This window comes from Gorilla gorilla, chromosome 22 (assembly GCF_029281585.2).
Source record: "Gorilla gorilla gorilla isolate KB3781 chromosome 22, NHGRI_mGorGor1-v2.1_pri, whole genome shotgun sequence".
NCBI classification, from domain to species: domain Eukaryota; kingdom Metazoa; phylum Chordata; class Mammalia; order Primates; family Hominidae; genus Gorilla; species Gorilla gorilla.
This window is the reverse complement of record NC_073246.2, coordinates 10,299,982-10,325,458: the sequence shown is the minus strand read 5'-3', so window position 1 is coordinate 10,325,458 and position 25,477 is coordinate 10,299,982.

The following is a 25,477-nucleotide window of genomic DNA, read 5'->3' as shown; positions in this document are numbered from 1 at the left end:
ACACACACACACACACACACACACACACACACGCACTCCTTCCTTCTGTGAGTTAGAAAATTAGTAGGGGCCCCTGGGAGCTGCAGGTTTCCTAATCATGTCTGCACCTAAGAACAGTAGGGTCTTGTCTGGCTCTTCTTATGAACGGTCCCCCAGCCCGGACTCCCCAAGGTCCATGCGAGCCTCACCCAGCTTCTCCCTCTCCCCTCTCAGAAACTCAGGCTTAAGGGGAAGCGCCTCACCAGGGATCCGGAGCTACCATTCACCATCCCCTAGGGCTTCACCACACTCACCTCTGTCATCACCAGAATCCCACAAGCTCCCATTTCCCTGTCCTCACCGTGATGGGCAATCAATGAAGCCATTGGGCTCTCCCGTGTCCTCCTCTGAGGATTCCTCAGAGTCCCCACGTTCATCAATAATATACCACATGTTCGTACTGCCATCACCCAGCAGCTCACCCCCAGCTCTCGGGGGGTCTCCTGTGTCTCCCAGCTACTCTCCAAACAACCCCAGATTTCAGCTGGAGTCAGCCCCCCACACCCAGGAATCACCAACAAACTCACGAGCCTCACAGTGCTCCACCCCTGTGTCTTTCATCTCTTCACCCCCAGGCCTCAGGGACTCTCCTGTGGCTCCCAGTTACTCTCCAGCCATCCCCAGGTTCCTGCGGGAGTCAGCCCCATGCACCCCGGAGTCCCCCAGAGACTCACAGGTCTCGGGAGAGTATGAGCGGTCCCCCAGCCCTGACTCCTCAAGATTCATGCCTGCCTCACCCAGCTTCTCCCTCTCCCCTCCCAGAAACTCACACCCAAGGGGCAGCTCCCCACCAGGGATGTGGAAGTACTCTACATCATCCCACAGGGCTTCACCACTCTCACATCCATCATCAGCAGAATTCCACAACTTTAAGTTTCCCTTTCCTAACCAAGCAGGACAGTCACTCATGTCATCGTGTTCTCCCGTGTCCACCTCTGGAGATTCTTCACAGTCACCTCATTCATCAATAATATACCATATGTTCTTACTGCCATCATCCAGCAGCTCACCCCCAGCCACCCATGACTCTCCTGTCTGTCCCAGCTACTCTCCAACTACGCCCAGATTTCAGCGGGAGTCTGTACCCCACACCCCAGAAACACCTACAAACTCACAGACCTCAGTGAGATCCTCGCCAGTCTCTCTCACGTCTTCACCCCCAGCCCTTACGGACCCTCCAGTCTGTCCCAGCTACTCTCCAGCCACGCCCACATTTCAGCGCGGGTCAGTTCCAGGAACCCAGGGATCACCACCAAGCCCGCCACTTTCACTGAGTTACTCCCCAGTCTCTAGCACGTCTTTATCTCCAACCCTCAGGGACTCGCCTGTGTGTCCCAGCTACTCTCCAAACACGCCCACACTTCAGCGGGAGTCCGTTGCAGGCACCCAGAAATCACCACCAAACTCACCAATTTCACTGCGTTGCTCCCCAGTCTCTCTCATGTCTTCACCATCCCTCAGGGACTCTCCCGTGTGTCCCAGCTACTCTCCAACCACGCCCACATTTCAGCTGGAGTCAGTTCCAGGCACCCCGGAATCACCACCAAACTCACCAGTTTCACTCAGTTACTCCCCAGTCTCTAGCACGTCTTTATCTCCAACCCTCAGGGACTCTCCTGTGTGTCCCAGCTACTCTCCAACCACGCCCACACTTCAGCGGCAGTCAGTTCCTGGCACCCAGGAATCACCACCAAACTCACCAATTTCACTGCGTTACTCCCCAGTCTCTCTCATGTCTTCACCAGCCCTCAGGGACTCTCCTGTCTGTCCCAGCTACTCTCCAACAGCGCCCACATTTCAGCTGGAAGCAGTTCCTTGCACCCCGGAATCAACACCAAACTCACCAATTTCACTCAATTACTCTCCAGTCTCTCTCATGTCTTCACCAGCCCTCTGGGACTCTCCTGTCTGTCCCAGCTACTCTCCAACAACGCCCAGATTTCATCTGGAAGCAGTTCCTTGCACCCCGGAATCAACACCAAACTCACCAATTTCACTCAATTACTCTCCAGTCTCTCTCATGTCTTCACCAGCCCTCAGGGACTCTACTGTCTGTCGCAGCTACTCTCCAACTACGCCCAGATCTCAGCTCGAAGCAGTTCCTTGCACCCCAGAATCGCCACCAAACTCACCAATTTCACTCAATTACTCTCCAGTCTCTCTCATGTCTTCACCAGCCCTCAGGGACTCTCCTGTCTGTCCCAGCTACTCTCCAACCACCCCCACATTTCAGCTGGAGTCAGTTCCTGGCACCCCGGAGTCACCACCAAACTCTCCAGTTTCACTGAGTTACTCCCCGGTCTCTCTCATGTCTTCACCCCCAGCCCTCAGGGACTCTCCTGTGTGTCCCAGCTACTCTCCAACCATGCCCAGATTTCAGCGGGAGTCAGTTCCGGGCTCCCAGGTATCACCTACAAACTCAGCAGTTTCACTGAGTTACTCCCCAGTCTCTCTCATGTCTTCACCCCCAGCCCCCTGGGACTCTCCTGTCTGTCCCAGCTACTCTCCCACCACGCCCAGATTTCAGCGGGAGTCATCCTCCCACAATCCGGAATCACCTACAGACTCACAGACTTCACTGAGGTCCTCCCTGGTCTCTCTCAGGTCTTTGCCCTCAGCCCACAGGGACTCTTGTGTCTCTTTCAGCTACTGTCAAAACTTCTCTAGATTCCAGCTGGAGTCAGTTCCAGGCGCCCACGATACACCACCGAACTCGCGAATTTCACTGACTTACTCCCCAGTCTCCCTCATGTTCTCACCCCCAGCCCTCAGGGACTCTTCTGTCTCTCTCAGCTACTCTCCAGCCATCTCCAGATTTCACCTGGAGTCAGCTTCCCACACCCAGGAATCACCTACAAACTCACGGACCTTACTGCAACCCTCCCCCATTTCTTTCACCTCTTCACCCCCTGCCTTCAGCGACTCTCCTGTGTCTCCCAGCTTCTCTCCAGCCCTCCCCAGATTTCTGCCACAGTCAGCCCCAGGCACCCAGGACAACCCTAGACACCCACAGGCCTCACGAGCCTATCTCCCTATGACCTGGACCTATACAGGGATGGCTCCCACGCATCCCTCAGTGACCCCAAACCCATCTCCAATTACACTCAGACACTCCCAGGGCCTGACAGCTACTCCCCGTTATTGTCCTTCAGTTCGAAGCCCTGGCCAATCTACTAGCCCACGTGACGCAGTTACCTGGCCATTTCTCCACAGTTCCGGTGAGGGCCCCACACCCAGCCGCAGAAGAGCCCCTCCTGCATTCCGTCCTCACACGCAGGCCTGTCCCTCTACTTGCTACTGTCACACTCTTGCCAGCAGAAGAGGCCCCTGTCATGGCCGATATCACCACCCAGTCTATCCTCACCCCACAGCTGTGCAGCGGGACCCTCCTGCTGGCCCACGTGGCTGCCAGAGCCCATGCTGGCACGACGCTCCAGCATGTCGGCGTCCCTGTGGGCCACACTACCGGTGACGTGCCTCACATGACCCTCCTTCCTGGCAGTGACACTGTTGATGTGAACCCCAGTTTCACATCTGTCATTTGTAAATAGGACCATTTGCCCTTTTCGCTCTCCCTTCCATTCACAGGGCTTTTCATTCTCTCTGTTTCTGCCTCCGTTTCAGATATTTACTCACCTTTTTCTCTCTCACTATGTCTGCCGTGGTCTCGATGAGAGTGCGCCACATAAGATTCCCCCATTAAAAGTCATGAATTGAGTGGCTTTTAGTATACCTGTGGTTGTGCACATTCCCTTTTAATTCGCAATCCGTTGAAGAACGTCTTATCACCACCGACCAGAGAAAAACCCTGTAGACATTAGTCACTCCTCATTCTGTCTCAAACCCCCTCCCTGACCCTCAGCACTAGGTAGCAACTACATAGTGCGATCAACCCCATATGAATAGATTTCCATATTGTGGACAATTCCTATAAACGGAATTGCACAATAGGTGAGCTTTTATGACTGACATAACACGTAGCACAATATTTTCAAGATTCATCCACATTGTAGGCTTACCCACAGGGGGAAACCAGTCTTTTTGGGGTTTTAGTAACACCGGGTGTTTTCTCCTTCCTTCCGTCCTTCTTTCCTTCTTTCCTTCCTTCCTTCCTTCCTCCCTTCCTTCCTTCCTTCCTTCCTTCCTTCCTTCCTTCCTTCCTTCCTTCCTTCTTTCCTTCCTTCCTTCCTCCTATTTCTCTCTTACTTCTTCTGCCCTCTCTCTTTCATATGCCTTAGGTGCATCCCACATTCTGCGTTTTTTTTGGGGAAATCCTCCACAGGTGCAGGAAAATTGTGTTATTGTAACTATTTACCGCTATCTCTCTTTCACGGCTCTCCATCAGTTGTGAACATCTATTGATTTATCCCAAGTCACTAGGCATATTTTAATTAGGTACACCTGTTTTTCTTTATACAGCTGTTTCTTGACTATAGGGTCGCATACTCCTAAACCCAGTGTAACTCAGAAACGCATCTAATATTCCAATAAACCCATCATAACGTTGAAAAATCATAAATCAAACCATCGTAAGTCACGGTTTGTCCGTGGATATGGGCGTCATCAATTCCATTGTATTCAATAATGCTGTACGCCATTAACAATGGCAGACTGATTGGGAGTGGAGATTGATAGCATTATAAAAATCAGTTATTAGAGGGATACTTCTTTAACCTGACTGAAGAACTGATCTAATGGCTTTAGTACAGTGCATGATTATGTGAGATGTTTTGAGACAGAGTAGTACATTTGTGAATGAAATTTTATGGCATTTTTTCACTTAGTAGGAACCATTGTGTGTGGAAAAGTGAGAAAATTGCTTTCTGCTGTAGAGTCCGGCATTCATTGTAGATTTAAGCTTCGTTTTCTGTGAGCAAATCTTATTCAATAAAATACTACTCTTTATAATAAAAAACAAAAGCACTGGTGATGTGAGGTCATTATCCTCAGCAAACTAATCGAGGGAAAGAAAATCAAACGCCACATTCTCACTTATAATGGGAGCTGAAAAATGGGATCACATGGACACAGGAAGGGGAACAACACACACTGGGGCGTTTCGGGAGGCACAGCGTTAAGAAAAACAGCTACTGCACGCTGGGCCTTATACCTAGGTGATGGGTGGACAGGTGCAGTAAACCACCATGGCACACGATTGTTTACCTTAGTAACAAATCTGCACATCCTGCACATATACCCCAGAACTTGGAAACAAAACGAAACAAAAGAAAACGAAAAAGCAATAGCAAAACGCTAAAGGCAAAATAAAGTTTCAAACTCAGAAAGTGACAGACCAATGTTTGCTTCCCATCATGGTTCTCAACCCAGGTGCCATAAGGTCAGGATAAAGAATTTGATTACATATTGTAAATAAGACGTGCAGCAAATGAGCAGAAATATTATTCTCAACATATGTGTGTCTTCTAATTCAATGGTGACGCTATCTACCGGGACATAGCATTAGATTCCAAAGGGCCGAGTCCTGCCAGACAGGCCTCCCACACTAATAACAATGGGAAGCCCTACGTTGTTTTACCTGTGCTTCTCAGCAACTGGCTAGAAATCAGGTTGCCACCACTCCCAGATTTATTTGCTTTCATTTGCTGGAAGAGCTCACAGCACGCAGGGAAACACTTACATTTGCCATTGTATTTTAGCGGATATTGCAAACATTCGGAAATAAATTTGGGGCCCGGCATGTGGGGAGGGGCGCACTGCCTTCCAGGAAGTGTTATCCAGAAGCTCTCTGAACCCAGTCCTTTCGGGTTTTTATGGAGACCTCATTCTATAGGCATGATGGGTTAAACCATAGGCTATTGGTGATCAACTCCACCTGAGGCTCTCAGCCCTCCCTGGAAATTGGGGTTGAGGCTTTGCCATTCTCAGTCTGACTGAAAGAATTTACACAAACGGAATTTTAAAACAGATGAGCACAACTGGAATCTTAATTAGATGATTGGATTACCTGGAGCCACACCTTGCTATTCCTAACCCGACCACCCTCATCCAACGAATGCTCCACCCAACAGGCTCCCAAGTCTCTACGTGGTTCCAGAGCAAAAGAATGTTTCTACAACGCATATCTCCACCTTTTCCTCCAAGTCTTTTGGCTTACACGGAAAGACTTCTTAAACTGCCATGCATCAGGGTCAGGGGGAGGTCTTGTTACAACGCAGATCTGTGGATCTCCGGGGTTTGATTGTTGCAAGGATGCTGCTGGTGTCAAAACCACAACGTGGGAACCACAGAACCACTAGTCGGTTTTCCGTGTTTCAGTGCATACAATTCCTAAGTTATCTGGCCAAGAAAACTTGTAAGTTCTTAGATTGTCCCAAAGGTGGCGCATGAAATCAAAGCAAGAGAACAGTTTCCTACGAGGTGTAGCCTGGGAAAGTTGGGGGTGACTGATGGAAAGGAGGAGTGAAGCTCCGCCCTTTCCGCTGCTAGGCTGCGCCCGAGGCTATTTAAACCCGCCCTGGCTGGCCTGTACTCAGATCTTCGCGGAGCGGATCAGCGGCCGGAGCGTTTGGCGGACTCTGCGTGGACTTGGAGCTCACAGCGTCTTGCGACATGGAAGCGGATTCAGAGGACAGGACAGAACACTTGGGCAAGTGAATCTCTGTCTGTCTGTCTGTCTGTCTGTCTGTCTCATTGGTTGGTTGATTTCCATTTTCTGAAGGGGCACATACCTCACACCGCACACACACAAACACACACACACACTCACACACACACACACACACACACACACACACACGCACTCCTTCCTTCTGTGAGTTAGAAAATTAGTAGGGGCCCCTGGGAGCTGCAGGTTTCCTAATCATGTCTGCACCTAAGAACAGTAGGGTCTTGTCTGGCTCTTCTTATGAACGGTCCCCCAGCCCGGACTCCCCAAGGTCCATGCGAGCCTCACCCAGCTTCTCCCTCTCCCCTCTCAGAAACTCAGGCTTAAGGGGAAGCGCCTCACCAGGGATCCGGAGCTACCATTCACCATCCCCTAGGGCTTCACCACACTCACCTCTGTCATCACCAGAATCCCACAAGCTCCCATTTCCCTGTCCTCACCGTGATGGGCAATCAATGAAGCCATTGGGCTCTCCCGTGTCCTCCTCTGAGGATTCCTCAGAGTCCCCACGTTCATCAATAATATACCACATGTTCGTACTGCCATCACCCAGCAGCTCACCCCCAGCTCTCGGGGGGTCTCCTGTGTCTCCCAGCTACTCTCCAAACAACCCCAGATTTCAGCTGGAGTCAGCCCCCCACACCCAGGAATCACCAACAAACTCACGAGCCTCACAGTGCTCCACCCCTGTGTCTTTCATCTCTTCACCCCCAGGCCTCAGGGACTCTCCTGTGGCTCCCAGTTACTCTCCAGCCATCCCCAGGTTCCTGCGGGAGTCAGCCCCATGCACCCCGGAGTCCCCCAGAGACTCACAGGTCTCGGGAGAATATGAGCGGTCCCCCAGCCCTGACTCCTCAAGATTCATGCCTGCCTCACCCAGCTTCTCCCTCTCCCCTCCCAGAAACTCACACCCAAGGGGCAGCTCCCCACCAGGGATGTGGAAGTACTCTACATCATCCCACAGGGCTTCACCACTCTCACATCCATCATCAGCAGAATTCCACAACTTTAAGTTTCCCTTTCCTAACCAAGCAGGACAGTCACTCATGTCATCGTGTTCTCCCGTGTCCTCCTCTGGAGATTCTTCACAGTCACCTCATTCATCAATAATATACCATATGTTCTTACTGCCATCATCCAGCAGCTCACCCCCAGCCACCCATGACTCTCCTGTCTGTCCCAGCTACTCTCCAACTACGCCCAGATTTCAGCGGGAGTCTGTACCCCACACCCCAGAAAAACCTACAAACTCACAGACCTCAGTGAGATCCTCGCCAGTCTCTCTCACGTCTTCACCCCCAGCCCTTACGGACCCTCCAGTCTGTCCCAGCTACTCTCCAGCCACGCCCACATTTCAGCGCGGGTCAGTTCCAGGAACCCAGGGATCACCACCAAGCCCGCCACTTTCACTGAGTTACTCCCCAGTCTCTAGCACGTCTTTATCTCCAACCCTCAGGGACTCGCCTGTGTGTCCCAGCTACTCTCCAAACACGCCCACACTTCAGCGGGAGTCCGTTGCAGGCACCCAGAAATCACCACCAAACTCACCAATTTCACTGCGTTGCTCCCCAGTCTCTCTCATGTCTTCACCATCCCTCAGGGACTCTCCCGTGTGTCCCAGCTACTCTCCAACCACGCCCACATTTCAGCTGGAGTCAGTTCCAGGCACCCCGGAATCACCACCAAACTCACCAGTTTCACTCAGTTACTCCCCAGTCTCTAGCACGTCTTTATCTCCAACCCTCAGGGACTCTCCTGTGTGTCCCAGCTACTCTCCAACCACGCCCACACTTCAGCGGCAGTCAGTTCCTGGCACCCAGGAATCACCACCAAACTCACCAATTTCACTGCGTTACTCCCCAGTCTCTCTCATGTCTTCACCAGCCCTCAGGGACTCTCCTGTCTGTCCCAGCTACTCTCCAACAGCGCCCACATTTCAGCTGGAAGCAGTTCCTTGCACCCCGGAATCAACACCAAACTCACCAATTTCACTCAATTACTCTCCAGTCTCTCTCATGTCTTCACCAGCCCTCTGGGACTCTCCTGTCTGTCCCAGCTACTCTCCAACAACGCCCAGATTTCATCTGGAAGCAGTTCCTTGCACCCCGGAATCAACACCAAACTCACCAATTTCACTCAATTACTCTCCAGTCTCTCTCATGTCTTCACCAGCCCTCAGGGACTCTACTGTCTGTCGCAGCTACTCTCCAACTACGCCCAGATTTCAGCTCGAAGCAGTTCCTTGCACCCCAGAATCGCCACCAAACTCACCAATTTCACTCAATTACTCTCCAGTCTCTCTCATGTCTTCACCAGCCCTCAGGGACTCTCCTGTCTGTCCCAGCTACTCTCCAACCACCCCCACATTTCAGCTGGAGTCAGTTCCTGGCACCCCGGAGTCACCACCAAACTCTCCAGTTTCACTGAGTTACTCCCCGGTCTCTCTCATGTCTTCACCCCCAGCCCTCAGGGACTCTCCTGTGTGTCCCAGCTACTCTCCAACCATGCCCAGATTTCAGCGGGAGTCAGTTCCGGGCTCCCAGGTATCACCTACAAACTCAGCAGTTTCACTGAGTTACTCCCCAGTCTCTCTCATGTCTTCACCCCCAGCCCCCTGGGACTCTCCTGTCTGTCCCAGCTACTCTCCCACCACGCCCAGATTTCAGCGGGAGTCAGCCTCCCACACTCCGGAATCACCTACAGACTCACAGACTTCACTGAGGTCCTCCCTGGTCTCTCTCAGGTCTTTGCCCTCAGCCCACAGGGACTCTTGTGTCTCTTTCAGCTACTGTCAAAACTTCTCTAGATTCCAGCTGGAGTCAGTTCCAGGCGCCCACGATACACCACCGAACTCGCGAATTTCACTGACTTACTCCCCAGTCTCCCTCATGTTCTCACCCCCAGCCCTCAGGGACTCTTCTGTCTCTCTCAGCTACTCTCCAGCCATCTCCAGATTTCACCTGGAGTCAGCTTCCCACACCCAGGAATCACCTACAAACTCACGGACCTTACTGCAACCCTCCCCCATTTCTTTCACCTCTTCACCCCCTGCCTTCAGGGACTCTCCTGTGTCTCCCAGCTTCTCTCCAGCCCTCCCCAGATTTCTGCCACAGTCAGCCCCAGGCAACCAGGACAACCCTAGACACCCACAGGCCTCACGAGCCTATCTCCCTATGACCTGGACCTATACAGGGATGGCTCCCACGCATCCCTCAGTGACCCCAAACCCATCTCCACTTACACTCAGACACTCCCAGGGCCTGACAGCTACTCCCCGTTATTGTCCTTCAGTTCGAAGCCCTGGCCAATCTACTAGCCCACGTGACGCAGTTACCTGGCCATTTCTCCACAGTTCCGGTGAGGGCCCCACACCCAGCCGCAGAAGAGCCCCTCATGGCCGATATCACCACCCAGTCTATCCTCACCCCACAGCTGTGCAGCGGGACCCTCCTGCTGGCCCACGTGGCTGCCAGAGCCCATGCTGGCACGACGCTCCAGCATGTCGGCGTCCCTGCGGGCCACACTCCCGGTGACATGGCTCGCATGACCCTCCTTCCTGGCAGTGACACTGTTGATGTGAACCCCAGTTTCACATCTGTCATTTGTAAATAGGACCATTTGCCCTTTTCGCTCTCCCTTCCATTCACAGGGCTTTTCATTCTCTCTGTTTCTGCCTCCGTTTCAGATATTTACTCACCTTTTTCTCTCTCACTATGTCTGCCGTGGTCTCGATGAGAGTGCGCCACATAAGATTCCCCCATTAAAAGTCATGAATTGAGTGGCTTTTAGTATACCTGTGGTTGTGCACATTCCCTTTTAATTCGCAATCCGTTGTAGAACGTCTTATCACCCCCGACCAGAGAAAACCCCTGTAGACATTAGTCACTCCTCATTCTGTCTCAAACCCTCTCCCTGACCCTCAGCACTAGGTAGCAACTACATAGTGCGATCAACCCCATATGAATAGATTTCCATATTGTGGACAATTCCTATAAACGGAATTGCACAATAGGTGAGCTTTTATGACTGACATAACACGTAGCACAATATTTTCAAGATTCATCCACATTGTAGGCTTACCCACAGGGGGAAACCAGTCTTTTTGGGGTTTTAGTAACACCGGGTGTTTTCTCCTTCCTTCCGTCCTTCTTTCCTTCTTTCCTTCCTTCCTTCCTTCCTTCCTTCCTTCCTTCCTTCCTTCCTTCCTTCCTCCTATTTCTCTCTTACTCCTTCTGCCCTCTCTCTTTCATATGCCTTAGGTGCATCCCACATTCTGCGTTTTTTTGGGGAAATCCTCCACAGGTGCAGGAAAATTGTGTTATTGTAACTATTTACCGCTATCTCTCTTTCACGGCTCTCCATCAGTTGTGAACATCTATTGATTTATCCCAAGTCACTAGGCATATTTTAATTAGGTACACCTGTTTTTCTTTATACAGCTGTTTCTGGACTATAGGGTCGCATACTCCTAAACCCAGTGTAACTCAGAAACGCATCTAATATTCCAATAAACCCATCATAGCGTTGAAAAATCAGAAATCAAACCATCGTAAGTCACGGTTTGTCCGTGGATATGGGCGTCATCAATTCCATTGTATTCAATAATGCTGTACGCCATTAACAATGGCAGACTGATTGGGAGTGGAGATTGATAGCATTATAAAAATCAGTTATTAGAGGGATACTTCTTTAACCTGACTGAAGAACTGATCTAATGGCTTTAGTACAGTGCATGATTATGTGAGATGTTTTGAGACAGAGTAGTACATTTGTGAATGAAATTTTATGGCATTTTTTCACTTAGTAGGAACCATTGTGTGTGGAAAAGTGAGAAAATTGCTTTCTGCTGTAGAGTCCGGCATTCATTGTAGATTTAAGCTTCGTTTTCTGTGAGCAAATCTTATTCAATAAAATACTACTCTTTATAATAAAAAACAAAAGCACTGGTGATGTGAGGTCATTATCCTCAGCAAACTAATCGAGGGAAAGAAAATCAAACGCCACATTCTCACTTATAATGGGAGCTGAAAAATGGGATCACATGGACACAGGAAGGGGAACAACACACACTGGGGCGTTTCGGGAGGCACAGCGTGAAGAAAAACAGCTACTGCACGCTGGGCCTTATACCTAGGTGATGGGTGGACAGGTGCAGCAAACCACCATGGCACACGATTGTTTACCTTAGTAACAAATCTGCACATCCTGCACATATACCCCAGAACTTGGAAACAAAACGAAACAAAAGAAAACGAAAAAGCAATAGCAAAACGCTAAAGGCAAAATAAAGTTTCAAACTCAGAAAGTGACAGACCAATGTTTGCTTCCCATCATGGTTCTCAACCCAGGTGCCATAAGGTCAGGATAAAGAATTTGATTACATATTGTAAATAAGACGTGCAGCAAATGAGCAGAAATATTATTCTCAACATATGTGTGTCTTCTAATTCAATGGTGACGCTATCTACCGGGACATAGCATTAGATTCCAAAGGGCCGAGTCCTGCCAGACAGGCCTCCCACACTAATAACAATGGGAAGCCCTACGTTGTTTTACCTGTGCTTCTCAGCAACTGGCTAGAAATCAGGTTGCCACCACTCCCAGATTTATTTGCTTTCATTTGCTGGAAGAGCTCACAGCACGCAGGGAAACACTTACATTTGCCATTGTATTTTAGCGGATATTGCAAACATTCGGAAATAAATTTGGGGCCCGGCATGTGGGGAGGGGCGCACTGCCTTCCAGGAAGTGTTATCCAGAAGCTCTCTGAACCCAGTCCTTTCGGGTTTTTATGGAGACCTCATTCTATAGGCATGATGGGTTAAACCATAGGCTATTGGTGATCAACTCCACCTGAGGCTCTCAGCCCTCCCTGGAAATTGGGGTTGAGGCTTTGCCATTCTCAGTCTGACTGAAAGAATTTACACAAACGGAATTTTAAAACAGATGAGCACAACTGGAATCTTAATTAGATGATTGGATTACCTGGAGCCACACCTTGCTATTCCTAACCCGACCACCCTCATCCAACGAATGATCCACCCAACAGGCTCCCAAGTCTCTACGTGGTTCCAGAGCAAAAGAATGTTTCTACAACGCATATCTCCACCTTTTCCTCCAAGTCTTTTGGCTTACACGGAAAGACTTCTTAAACTGCCATGCATCAGGGTCAGGGGGAGGTCTTGTTACAACGCAGATCTGTGGATCTCCGGGGTTTGATTGTTGCAAGGATGCTGCTGGTGTCAAAACCACAACGTGGGAACCACAGAACCACTAGTCGGTTTTCCGTGTTTCAGTGCATACAATTCCTAAGTTATCTGGCCAAGAAAACTTGTAAGTTCTTAGATTGTCCCAAAGGTGGCGCATGAAATCAAAGCAAGAGAACAGTTTCCTACGAGGTGTAGCCTGGGAAAGTTGGGGGTGACTGATGGAAAGGAGGAGTGAAGCTCCGCCCTTTCCGCTGCTAGGCTGTGCCCGAGGCTATTTAAACCCGCCCTGGCTGGCCTGTACTCAGATCTTCGCGGAGCGGATCAGCGGCCGGAGCGTTTGGCGGACTCTGCGTGGACTTGGAGCTCACAGCGTCTTGCGACTTGGAAGCGGATTCAGAGGACAGGACAGAACACTTGGGCAAGTGAATCTCTGTCTGTCTGTCTGTCTGTCTGTCTGTCTCATTGGTTGGTTGATTTCCATTTTCTGAAGGGGCACATACCTCACACCGCACACACACAAACACACACACACACTCACACACACACACACACACACACACACACACGCACTCCTTCCTTCTGTGAGTTAGAAAATTAGTAGGGGCCCCTGGGAGCTGCAGGTTTCCTAATCATGTCTGCACCTAAGAACAGTAGGGTCTTGTCTGGCTCTTCTTATGAACGGTCCCCCAGCCCGGACTCCCCAAGGTCCATGCGAGCCTCACCCAGCTTCTCCCTCTCCCCTCTCAGAAACTCAGGCTTAAGGGGAAGCGCCTCACCAGGGATCCGGAGCTACCATTCACCATCCCCTAGGGCTTCACCACACTCACCTCTGTCATCACCAGAATCCCACAAGCTCCCATTTCCCTGTCCTCACCGTGATGGGCAATCAATGAAGCCATTGGGCTCTCCCGTGTCCTCCTCTGAGGATTCCTCAGAGTCCCCACGTTCATCAATAATATACCACATGTTCGTACTGCCATCACCCAGCAGCTCACCCCCAGCTCTCGGGGGGTCTCCTGTGTCTCCCAGCTACTCTCCAAACAACCCCAGATTTCAGCTGGAGTCAGCCCCCCACACCCAGGAATCACCAACAAACTCACGAGCCTCACAGTGCTCCACCCCTGTGTCTTTCATCTCTTCACCCCCAGGCCTCAGGGACTCTCCTGTGGCTCCCAGTTACTCTCCAGCCATCCCCAGGTTCCTGCGGGAGTCAGCCCCATGCACCCCGGAGTCCCCCAGAGACTCACAGGTCTCGGGAGAATATGAGCGGTCCCCCAGCCCTGACTCCTCAAGATTCATGCCTGCCTCACCCAGCTTCTCCCTCTCCCCTCCCAGAAACTCACACCCAAGGGGCAGCTCCCCACCAGGGATGTGGAAGTACTCTACGTCATCCAACAGGGCTTCACCACTCTCACATCCATCATCAGCAGAATTCCACAACTTTAAGTTTCCCTTTCCTAACCAAGCAGGACAGTCACTCATGTCATCGTGTTCTCCCGTGTCCTCCTCTGGAGATTCTTCACAGTCACCTCATTCATCAATAATGTACCATATGTTCTTACTGCCATCATCCAGCAGCTCACCCCCAGCCACCCATGACTCTCCTGTCTGTCCCAGCTACTCTCCAACTACGCCCAGATTTCAGCGGGAGTCTGTACCCCACACCCCAGAAACACCTACAAACTCACAGACCTCAGTGAGATCCTCGCCAGTCTCTCTCACGTCTTCACCCCCAGCCCTTACGGACCCTCCAGTCTGTCCCAGCTACTCTCCAGCCACGCCCACATTTCAGCGCCGGTCAGTTCCAGGAACCCAGGGATCACCACCAAGCCCGCCACTTTCACTGAGTTACTCCCCAGTCTCTAGCACGTCTTTATCTCCAACCCTCAGGGACTCGCCTGTGTGTCCCAGCTACTCTCCAAACACGCCCACACTTCAGCGGGAGTCCGTTGCAGGCACCCAGAAATCACCACCAAACTCACCAATTTCACTGCGTTGCTCCCCAGTCTCTCTCATGTCTTCACCATCCCTCAGGGACTCTCCCGTGTGTCCCAGCTACTCTCCAACCACGCCCACATTTCAGCTGGAGTCAGTTCCAAGGCACCCCGGAATCACCACCAAACTCACCAGTTTCACTCAGTTACTCCCCAGTCTCTAGCACGTCTTTATCTCCAACCCTCAGGGACTCTCCTGTGTGTCCCAGCTACTCTCCAACCACGCCCACACTTCAGCGGCAGTCAGTTCCTGGCACCCAGGAATCACCACCAAACTCACCAATTTCACTGCGTTACTCCCCAGTCTCTCTCATGTCTTCACCAGCCCTCAGGGACTCTCCTGTCTGTCCCAGCTACTCTCCAACAGCGCCCACATTTCAGCTGGAAGCAGTTCCTTGCACCCCGGAATCAACACCAAACTCACCAATTTCACTCAATTACTCTCCAGTCTCTCTCATGTCTTCACCAGCCCTCAGGGACTCTACTGTCTGTCGCAGCTACTCTCCAACTACGCCCAGATTTCAGCTCGAAGCAGTTCCTTGCACCCCAGAATCGCCACCAAACTCACCAATTTCACTCAATTACTCTCCAGTCTCTCTCATGTCTTCACCAGCCCTCAGGGACTCTCCTGTCTGTCCCAGCTACTCTCCAACCACCCCCACATTTCAGCTGGAGTCAGTTCCTGGCACCCCGGAGTCACCACCAAACTCTCCAGTTTCACTGAGTTACTCCCCGGTCTCTCTCATGTCTTCACCCCCAGCCCTCAGGGACTCTCCTGTGTGTCCCAGCTACTCTCCAACCATGCCCAGATTTCAGCGGGAGTCAGTTCCGGGCTCCCAGGTATCACCTACAAACTCAGCAGTTTCACTGAGTTACTCCCCAGTCTCTCTCATGTCTTCACCCCCAGCCCCCTGGGACTCTCCTGTCTGTCCCAGCTACTCTCCCACCACGCCCAGATTTCAGCGGGAGTCAGCCTCCCACACTCCGGAATCACCTACAGACTCACAGACTTCACTGAGGTCCTCCCTGGTCTCTCTCAGGTCTTTGCCCTCAGCCCACAGGGACTCTTGTGTCTCTTTCAGCTACTGTCAAAACTTCTCTAGATTCCAGCTGGAGTCAGTTCCAGGCGCCCACGATACACCACCGAACTCGCGAATTTCACTGACTTACTCCCCAGTCTCCCTCATGTTCTCACCCCCAGCCCTCAGGGACTCTTCTGTCTCTCTCAGCTACTCTCCAGCCATCTCCAGATTTCACCTGGAGTCAGCTTCCCACACCCAGGAATCACCTACAAACTCACGGACCTTACTGCAACCCTCCCCCATTTCTTTCACCTCTTCACCCCCTGCCTTCAGGGACTCTCCTGTGTCTCCCAGCTTCTCTCCAGCCCTCCCCAGATTTCTGCCACAGTCAGCCCCAGGCACCCAGGACAACCCTAGACACCCACAGGCCTCACGAGCCTATCTCCCTATGACCTGGACCTATACAGGGATGGCTCCCACGCATCCCTCAGTGACCCCAAACCCATCTCCACTTACACTCAGACACTCCCAGGACCTGACAGCTACTCCCCGTTATTGTCCTTCAGTTCGAAGCCCTGGCCAATCTACTAGCCCACGTGACGCAGTTACCTGGCCATTTCTCCACAGTTCCGGTGAGGGCCCCACACCCAGCCGCAGAAGAGCCCCTCCTGCATTCCGTCCTCACACGCAGGCCTGTCCCTCTACTTGCTACTGTCACACTCTTGCCAGCAGAAGAGGCCCCTGTCATGGCCGATATCACCACCCAGTCTATCCTCACCCCACAGCTGTGCAGCGGGACCCTCCTGCTGGCCCACGTGGCTGCCAGAGCCCATGCTGGCACGACGCTCCAGCATGTCAGCGTCCCTGCGGGCCACACTACCGGTGACATGGCTCGCATGATCCTCCTTCCTGGCTGTGACACTGTTGATGTGAACCCCAGTTTCACATCTGTCATTTGTAAATAGGACCATTTGCCCTTTTCGCTCTCCCTTCCATTCACAGGGCTTTTCATTCTCTCTGTTTCTGCCTCCGTTTCAGATATTTACTCACCTTTTTCTCTCTCACTATGTCTGCCGTGGTCTCGATGAGAGTGCGCCACATAAGATTCCCCCATTAAAAGTCATGAATTGAGTGGCTTTTAGTATACCTGTGGTTGTGCACATTCCCTTTTAATTCGCAATCCGTTGTAGAACGTCTTATCACCCCCGACCAGAGAAAAACCCTGTAGACATTAGTCACTCCTCATTCTGTCTCAAACCCTCTCCCTGACCCTCAGCACTAGGTAGCAACTACATAGTGCGATCAACCCCATATGAATAGATTTCCATATTGTGGACAATTCCTATAAACGGAATTGCACAATAGGTGAGCTTTTATGACTGACATAACACGTAACACAATATTTTCAAGATTCATCCACATTGTTGGCTTACCCACAGGGGGAAACCAGTCTTTTTGGGGTTTTAGTAACACCGGGTGTTTTCTCCTTCCTTCCATCCTTCTTTCCTTCTTTCCTTCCTTCCTTCCTTCCTCCCTTCCTTCCTTCCTTCCTTCCTTCCTTCCTTCCTTCCTTCCTTCCTCCTATTTCTCTCTTACTTCTTCTGCCCTCTCTCTTTCATATGCCTTAGGTGCATCCCACATTCTGCGTTTTTTTTGGGGAAATCCTCCACAGGTGCAGGAAAATTGTGTTATTGTAACTATTTACCGCTATCTCTCTTTCACGGCTCTCCATCAGTTGTGAACATCTATTGATTTATCCCAAGTCACTAGGCATATTTTAATTAGGTACACCTGTTTTTCTTTATACAGCTGTTTCTGGACTATAGGGTCGCATACTCCTAAACCCACTGTAACTCAGAAACGCATCTAATATTCCAATAAACCCATCATAGCGTTGAAAAATCAGAAATCAAACCATCGTAAGTCACGGTTTGTCCGTGGATATGGGCGTCATCAATTCCATTGTATTCAATAATGCTGTACGCCATTAACAATGGCAGACTGATTGGGAGTGGAGATTGATAGCATTATAAAAATCAGTTATTAGAGGGATACTTCTTTAACCTGACTGAAGAACTGATCTAATGGCTTTAGTACAGTGCATGATTATGTGAGATGTTTTGAGACAGAGTAGTACATTTGTGAATGAAATTTTATGGCATTTTTTCACTTAGTAGGAACCATTGTGTGTGGAAAAGTGAGAAAATTGCTTTCTGCTGTAGAGTCCGGCATTCATTGTAGATTTAAGCTTCGTTTTCTGTGAGCAAATCTTATTCAATAAAATACTACTCTTTATAATAAAAAACAAAAGCACTGGTGATGTGAGGTCATTATCCTCAGCAAACTAATCGAGGGAAAGAAAATCAAACGCCACATTCTCACTTATAATGGGAGCTGTAAAATGGGATCACATGGACACAGGAAGGGGAACAACACACACTGGGGAGTTTCGGGAGGCACAGCGTGAAGAAAAACAGCTACTGCACGCTGGGCCTTATACCTAGGTGATGGGTGGACAGGTGCAGCAAACCACCATGGCACACGATTGTTTACCTTAGTAACAAATCTGCACATCCTGCACATATACCCCAGAACTTGGAAACAAAACGAAACAAAAGAAAACGAAAAAGCAATAGCAAAACGCTAAAGGCAAAATAAAGTTTCAAACTCAGAAAGTGACAGACCAATGTTTGCTTCCCATCATGGTTCTCAACCCAGGTGCCATAAGGTCAGGATAAAGAATTTGATTACATATTGTAAATAAGACGTGCAGCAAATGAGCAGAAATATTATTCTCAACATATGTGTGTCTTCTAATTCAATGGTGACGCTATCTACCGGGACATAGCATTAGATTCCAAAGGGCCGAGTCCTGCCAGACAGGCCTCCCACACTAATAACAATGGGAAGCCCTACGTTGTTTTACCTGTGCTTCTCAGCAACTGGCTAGAAATCAGGTTGCCACCACTCCCAGATTTATTTGCTTTCATTTGCTGGAAGAGCTCACAGCACGCAGGGAAACACTTACATTTGCCATTGTATTTTAGCGGATATTGCAAACATTTGGAAATAAATTTGGGGCCCGGCATGTGGGGAGGGGCGCACTGCCTTCCAGGAAGTGTTATCCAGAAGCTCTCTGAACCCAGTCCTTTCGGGTTTTTATGGAGACCTCATTCTATAGGCATGATGGGTTAAACCATAGGCTATTGGTGATCAACTCCACCTGAGGCTCTCAGCCCTCCCTGGAAATTGGGGTTGAGGCTTTGCCATTCTCAGTCTGACTGAAAGAATTTACACAAACGGAATTTTAAAACAGATGAGCACAACTGGAATCTTAATTAGATGATTGGATCACCTGGAGCCACACCTTGCTATTCCTAACCCGACCACCCTCATCCAACGAATGCTCCACCCAACAGGCTCCCAAGTCTCTACGTGGTTCCAGAGCAAAAGAATGTTTCTACAACGCATATCTCCACCTTTTCCTCCAAGTCTTTTGGCTTACACGGAAAGACTTCTTAAACTGCCATGCATCAGGGTCAGGGGGAGGTCTTGTTACAACGCAGATCTGTGGATCTCTGGGGTTTGATTGTTGCAAGGATGCTGCTGGTGTCAAAACCACAACGTGGGAACCACAGAACCACTAGTCGGTTTTCCGTGTTTCAGTGCATACAATTCCTAAGTTATCTGGCCAAGAAAACTTGTAAGTTCTTAGATTGTCCCAAAGGTGGCGCATGAAATCAAAGCAAGAGAACAGTTTCCTACGAGGTGTAGCCTGGGAAAGTTGGGGGTGACTGATGGAAAGGAGGAGTGAAGCTCCGCCCTTTCCGCTGCTAGGCTGCGCCCGAGGCTATTTAAACCCGCCCTGGCTGGCCTGTACTCAGATCTTCGCGGAGCGGATCAGCGGCCGGAGCGTTTGGCGGACTCTGCGTGGACTTGGAGCTCACAGCGTCTTGCGACTTGGAAGCGGATTCAGAGGACAGGACAGAACACTTGGGCAAGTGAATCTCTGTCTGTCTGTCTGTCTGTCTGTCTGTCTCATTGGTTGGTTGATTTCCATTTTCTGAAGGGGCACATACATCACACCGCACACACACAAACACACACACACACTCACACACACACACACACACACACACACACACACACACACACACACACACACACACACGCACTCCTTCCTTCTGTGAGTTAGAAAATTAGTAGGGGCCCCTGGGAGCTGCAGGTTTCCTAATCATGTCTGCACCTAAGAACAGTAGGGTCTTGTCTGGCTCTTCTTATGAACGGTCCCCCAGCCCGGACTCCCCAAGGTCCATGCGAGCCTCACCCAGCTTCTCCTTCTCCCCTCTCAGAAACTCAGGCTTAAGGGGAAGCGCCTCACCAGGGATCCGGAGCTACCATTCACCATCCCCTAGGGCTTCACCACACTCACCTCTGTCATCACCAGAATCCCACAAGCTCCCATTTCCCTGTCCTCACCGTGATGGGCAATCAATGAAGCCATTGGGCTCTCCCGTGTCCTCCTCTGAGGATTCCTCAGAGTCCCCACGTTCATCAATAATATACCACATGTTCGTACTGCCATCACCCAGCAGCTCACCCCCAGCTCTCGGGGGGTCTCCTGTGTCTCCCAGCTACTCTCCAAACAACCCCAGATTTCAGCTGGAGTCAGCCCCCCACACCCAGGAATCACCAACAAACTCACGAGCCTCACAGTGCTCCACCCCTGTGTCTTTCATCTCTTCACCCCCAGGCCTCAGGGACTCTCCTGTGGCTCCCAGTTACTCTCCAGCCATCCCCAGGTTCCTGCGGGAGTCAGCCCCATGCACCCCGGAGTCCCCCAGAGACTCACAGGTCTCGGGAGAATATGAGCGGTCCCCCAGCCCTGACTCCTCAAGATTCATGCCTGCCTCACCCAGCTTCTCCCTCTCCCCTCCCAGAAACTCACACCCAAGGGGCAGCTCCCCACCAGGGATGTGGAAGTACTCTACATCATCCCACAGGGCTTCACCACTCTCACATCCATCATCAGCAGAATTCCACAACTTTAAGTTTCCCTTTCCTAACCAAGCAGGACAGTCACTCATGTCATCGTGTTCTCCCGTGTCCTCCTCTGGAGATTCTTCACAGTCACCTCATTCATCAATAATGTACCATATGTTCTTACTGCCATCATCCAGCAGCTCACCCCCAGCCACCCATGACTCTCCTGTCTGTCCCAGCTACTCTCCAACTACGCCCAGATTTCAGCGGGAGTCTGTACCCCACACCCCAGAAACACCTACAAACTCACAGACCTCAGTGAGATCCTCGCCAGTCTCTCTCACGTCTTCACCCCCAGCCCTTACGGACCCTCCAGTCTGTCCCAGCTACTCTCCAGCCACGCCCACATTTCAGCGCGGGTCAGTTCCAGGAACCCAGGGATCACCACCAAGCCCGCCACTTTCACTGAGTTACTCCCCAGTCTCTAGCACGTCTTTATCTCCAACCCTCAGGGACTCGCCTGTGTGTCCCAGCTACTCTCCAAACACGCCCACACTTCAGCGGGAGTCCGTTGCAGGCACCCAGAAATCACCACCAAACTCACCAATTTCACTGCGTTGCTCCCCAGTCTCTCTCATGTCTTCACCATCCCTCAGGGACTCTCCCGTGTGTCCCAGCTACTCTCCAACCACGCCCACATTTCAGCTGGAGTCAGTTCCAGGCACCCCGGAATCACCACCAAACTCACCAGTTTCACTCAGTTACTCCCCAGTCTCTAGCACGTCTTTATCTCCAACCCTCAGGGACTCTCCTGTGTGTCCCAGCTACTCTCCAACCACGCCCACACTTCAGCGGGAGTCAGTTCCTGGCACCCAGGAATCACCACCAAACTCACCAATTTCACTGCGTTACTCCCCAGTCTCTCTCATGTCTTCACCAGCCCTCAGGGACTCTCCTGTCTGTCCCAGCTACTCTCCAACAGCGCCCACATTTCAGCTGGAAGCAGTTCCTTGCACCCCGGAATCAACACCAAACTCACCAATTTCACTCAATTACTCTCCAGTCTCTCTCATGTCTTCAACAGCCCTCTGGGACTCTCCTGTCTGTCCCAGCTACTCTCCAACAACGCCCAGATTTCATCTGGAAGCAGTTCCTTGCACCCCGGAATCAACACCAAACTCACCAATTTCACTCAATTACTCTCCAGTCTCTCTCATGTCTTCACCAGCCCTCAGGGACTCTACTGTCTGTCGCAGCTACTCTCCAACTACGCCCAGATCTCAGCTCGAAGCAGTTCCTTGCACCCCAGAATCGCCACCAAACTCACCAATTTCACTCAATTACTCTCCAGTCTCTCTCATGTCTTCACCAGCCCTCGGGGACTCTCCTGTCTGTCCCAGCTACTCTCCAACCACCCCCACATTTCAGCTGGAGTCAGTTCCTGGCACCCCGGAGTCACCACCAAACTCTCCAGTTTCACTGAGTTACTCCCCGGTCTCTCTCATGTCTTCACCCCCAGCCCTCAGGGACTCTCCTGTGTGTCCCAGCTACTCTCCAACCATGCCCAGATTTCAGCGGGAGTCAGTTCCGGGCTCCCAGGTATCACCTACAAACTCAGCAGTTTCACTGAGTTACTCCCCAGTCTCTCTCATGTCTTCACCCCCAGCCCCCTGGGACTCTCCTGTCTGTCCCAGCTACTCTCCCACCACGCCCAGATTTCAGCGGGAGTCAGCCTCCCACACTCCGGAATCACCTACAGACTCACAGACTTCACTGAGGTCCTCCCTGGTCTCTCTCAGGTCTTTGCCCTCAGCCCACAGGGACTCTTGTGTCTCTTTCAGCTACTGTCAAAACTTCTCTAGATTCCAGCTGGAGTCAGTTCCAGGCGCCCACGATACACCACCGAACTCGCGAATTTCACTGACTTACTCCCCAGTCTCCCTCATGTTCTCACCCCCAGCCCTCAGGGACTCTTCTGTCTCTCTCAGCTACTCTCCAGCCATCTCCAGATTTCACCTGGAGTCAGCTTCCCACACCCAGGAATCACCTACAAACTCACGGACCTTACTGCAACCCTCCCCCATTTCTTTCACCTCTTCACCCCCTGCCTTCAGGGACTCTCCTGTGTCTCCCAGCTTCTCTCCAGCCCTCCCCAGATTTCTGCCACAGTCAGCCCCAGGCACCCAGGACAACCCTAGACACCCACAGGCCTCACGAGCCTATCTCCCTATGACCTGGACCTATACAGGGATGGCTCCCACGCATCCCTCAGTGACCCCAAACCCATCTCCACTTACACTCAGACACTCCCAGGGCCTGACAGCTACTCCCCGTTATTGTCCTTCAGTTCGAAGCCCTGGCCAATCTACTAGCCCACGTGACGCAGTTACCTGGCCATTTCTCCACAGTTCCGGTGAGGGCCCCACACCCAGCCGCAGAAGAGCCCCTCCTGCATTCCGTCCTCACACGCAGGCCTGTCCCTCTACTTGCTACTGTCACACTCTTGCCAGCAGAAGAGGCCCCTGTCATGGCCGATATCACCACCCAGTCTATCCTCACCCCACAGCTGTGCAGCGGGACCCTCCTGCTGGCCCACGTGGCTGCCAGAGCCCATGCTGGCACGACGCTCCAGCATGTCGGCGTCCCTGCGGGCCACACTACCGGTGACATGGCTCGCATGACCCTCCTTCCTGGCAGTGACACTGTTGATGTGAACCCCAGTTTCACATCTGTCATTTGTAAATAGGACCATTTGCCCTTTTCGCTCTCCCTTCCATTCACAGGGCTTTTCATTCTCTCTGTTTCTGCCTCCGTTTCAGATATTTACTCACCTTTTTCTCTTTCACTATGTCTGCCGTGGTCTCGATGAGAGTGCGCCACATAAGATTCCCCCATTAAAAGTCATGAATTGAGTGGCTTTTAGTATACCTGTGGTTGTGCACATTCCCTTTTAATTCGCAATCCGTTGTAGAACGTCTTATCACCCCCGACCAGAGAAAAACCCTGTAGACATTAGTCACTCCTCATTCTGTCTCAAACCCTCTCCCTGACCCTCAGCACTAGGTAGCAACTACATAGTGCGATCAACCCCATATGAATAGATTTCCATATTGTGGACAATTCCTATAAACGGAATTGCACAATAGGTGAGCTTTTATGACTGACATAACACGTAGCACAATATTTTCAAGATTCATCCACATTGTAGGCTTACCCACAGGGGGAAACCAGTCTTTTTGGGGTTTTAGTAACACCGGGTGTTTTTTCCTTCCTTCCGTCCTTCTTTCCTTCTTTCCTTCCTTCGTTCCTTCCTTCCTTCCTTCCTTCCTTCTTTCCTTCCTTCCTTCCTTCCTTCCTTCCTTCCTTCCTTCCTTCTTTCCTTCCTTCCTTCCTTCCTTCCTTCCTTCCTTCCTTCCTTCCTTCCTTCCTTCCTTCCTCCTATTTCTCTCTTACTCCTTCTGCCCTCTCTCTTTCATATGCCTTAGGTGCATCCCACATTCTGCGTTTTTTTGGGGAAATCCTCCACAGGTGCAGGAAAATTGTGTTATTGTAACTATTTACCGTTATCTCTCTTTCACGGCTCTCCATCAGTTGTGAACATCTATTGATTTATCCCAAGTCACTAGGCATATTTTAATTAGGTACACCTGTTTTTCTTTATACAGCTGTTTCTGGACTATAGGGTCGCATACTCCTAAACCCAGTGTAACTCAGAAACGCATCTAATATTCCAATAAACCCATCATAACGTTGAAAAATCATAAATCAAACCATCGTAAGTCACGGTTTGTCCGTGGATATGGGCGTCATCAATTCCATTGTATTCAATAATGCTGTACGCCATTAACAATGGCAGACTGATTGGGAGTGGAGATTGATAGCATTATAAAAATCAGTTATTAGAGGGATACTTCTTTAACCTGACTGAAGAACTGATCTAATGGCTTTAGTACAGTGCATGATTATGTGAGATGTTTTGAGACAGAGTAGTACATTTGTGAATGAAATTTTATGGCATTTTTTTCACTTAGTAGGAACCATTGTGTGTGGAAAAGTGAGAAAATTGCTTTCTGCTGTAGAGTCCGGCATTCATTGTAGATTTAAGCTTCGTTTTCTGTGAGCAAATCTTATTCAATAAAATACTACTCTTTATAATAAAAAACAAAAGCACTGGTGATGTGAGGTCATTATCCTCAGCAAACTAATCGAGGGAAAGAAAATCAAACGCCACATTCTCACTTATAATGGGAGCTGAAAAATGGGATCACATGGACACAGGAAGGGGAACAACACACACTGGGGCGTTTCGGGAGGCACAGCGTTAAGAAAAACAGCTACTGCACGCTGGGCCTTATACCTAGGTGATGGGTGGACAGGTGCAGCAAACCACCATGGCACACGATTGTTTACCTTAGTAACAAATCTGCACATCCTGCACATATACCCCAGAACTTGGAAACAAAACGAAACAAAAGAAAACGAAAAAGCAATAGCAAAACGCTAAAGGCAAAATAAAGTTTCAAACTCAGAAAGTGACAGACCAATGTTTGCTTCCCATCATGGTTCTCAACCCAGGTGCCATAAGGTCAGGATAAAGAATTTGAT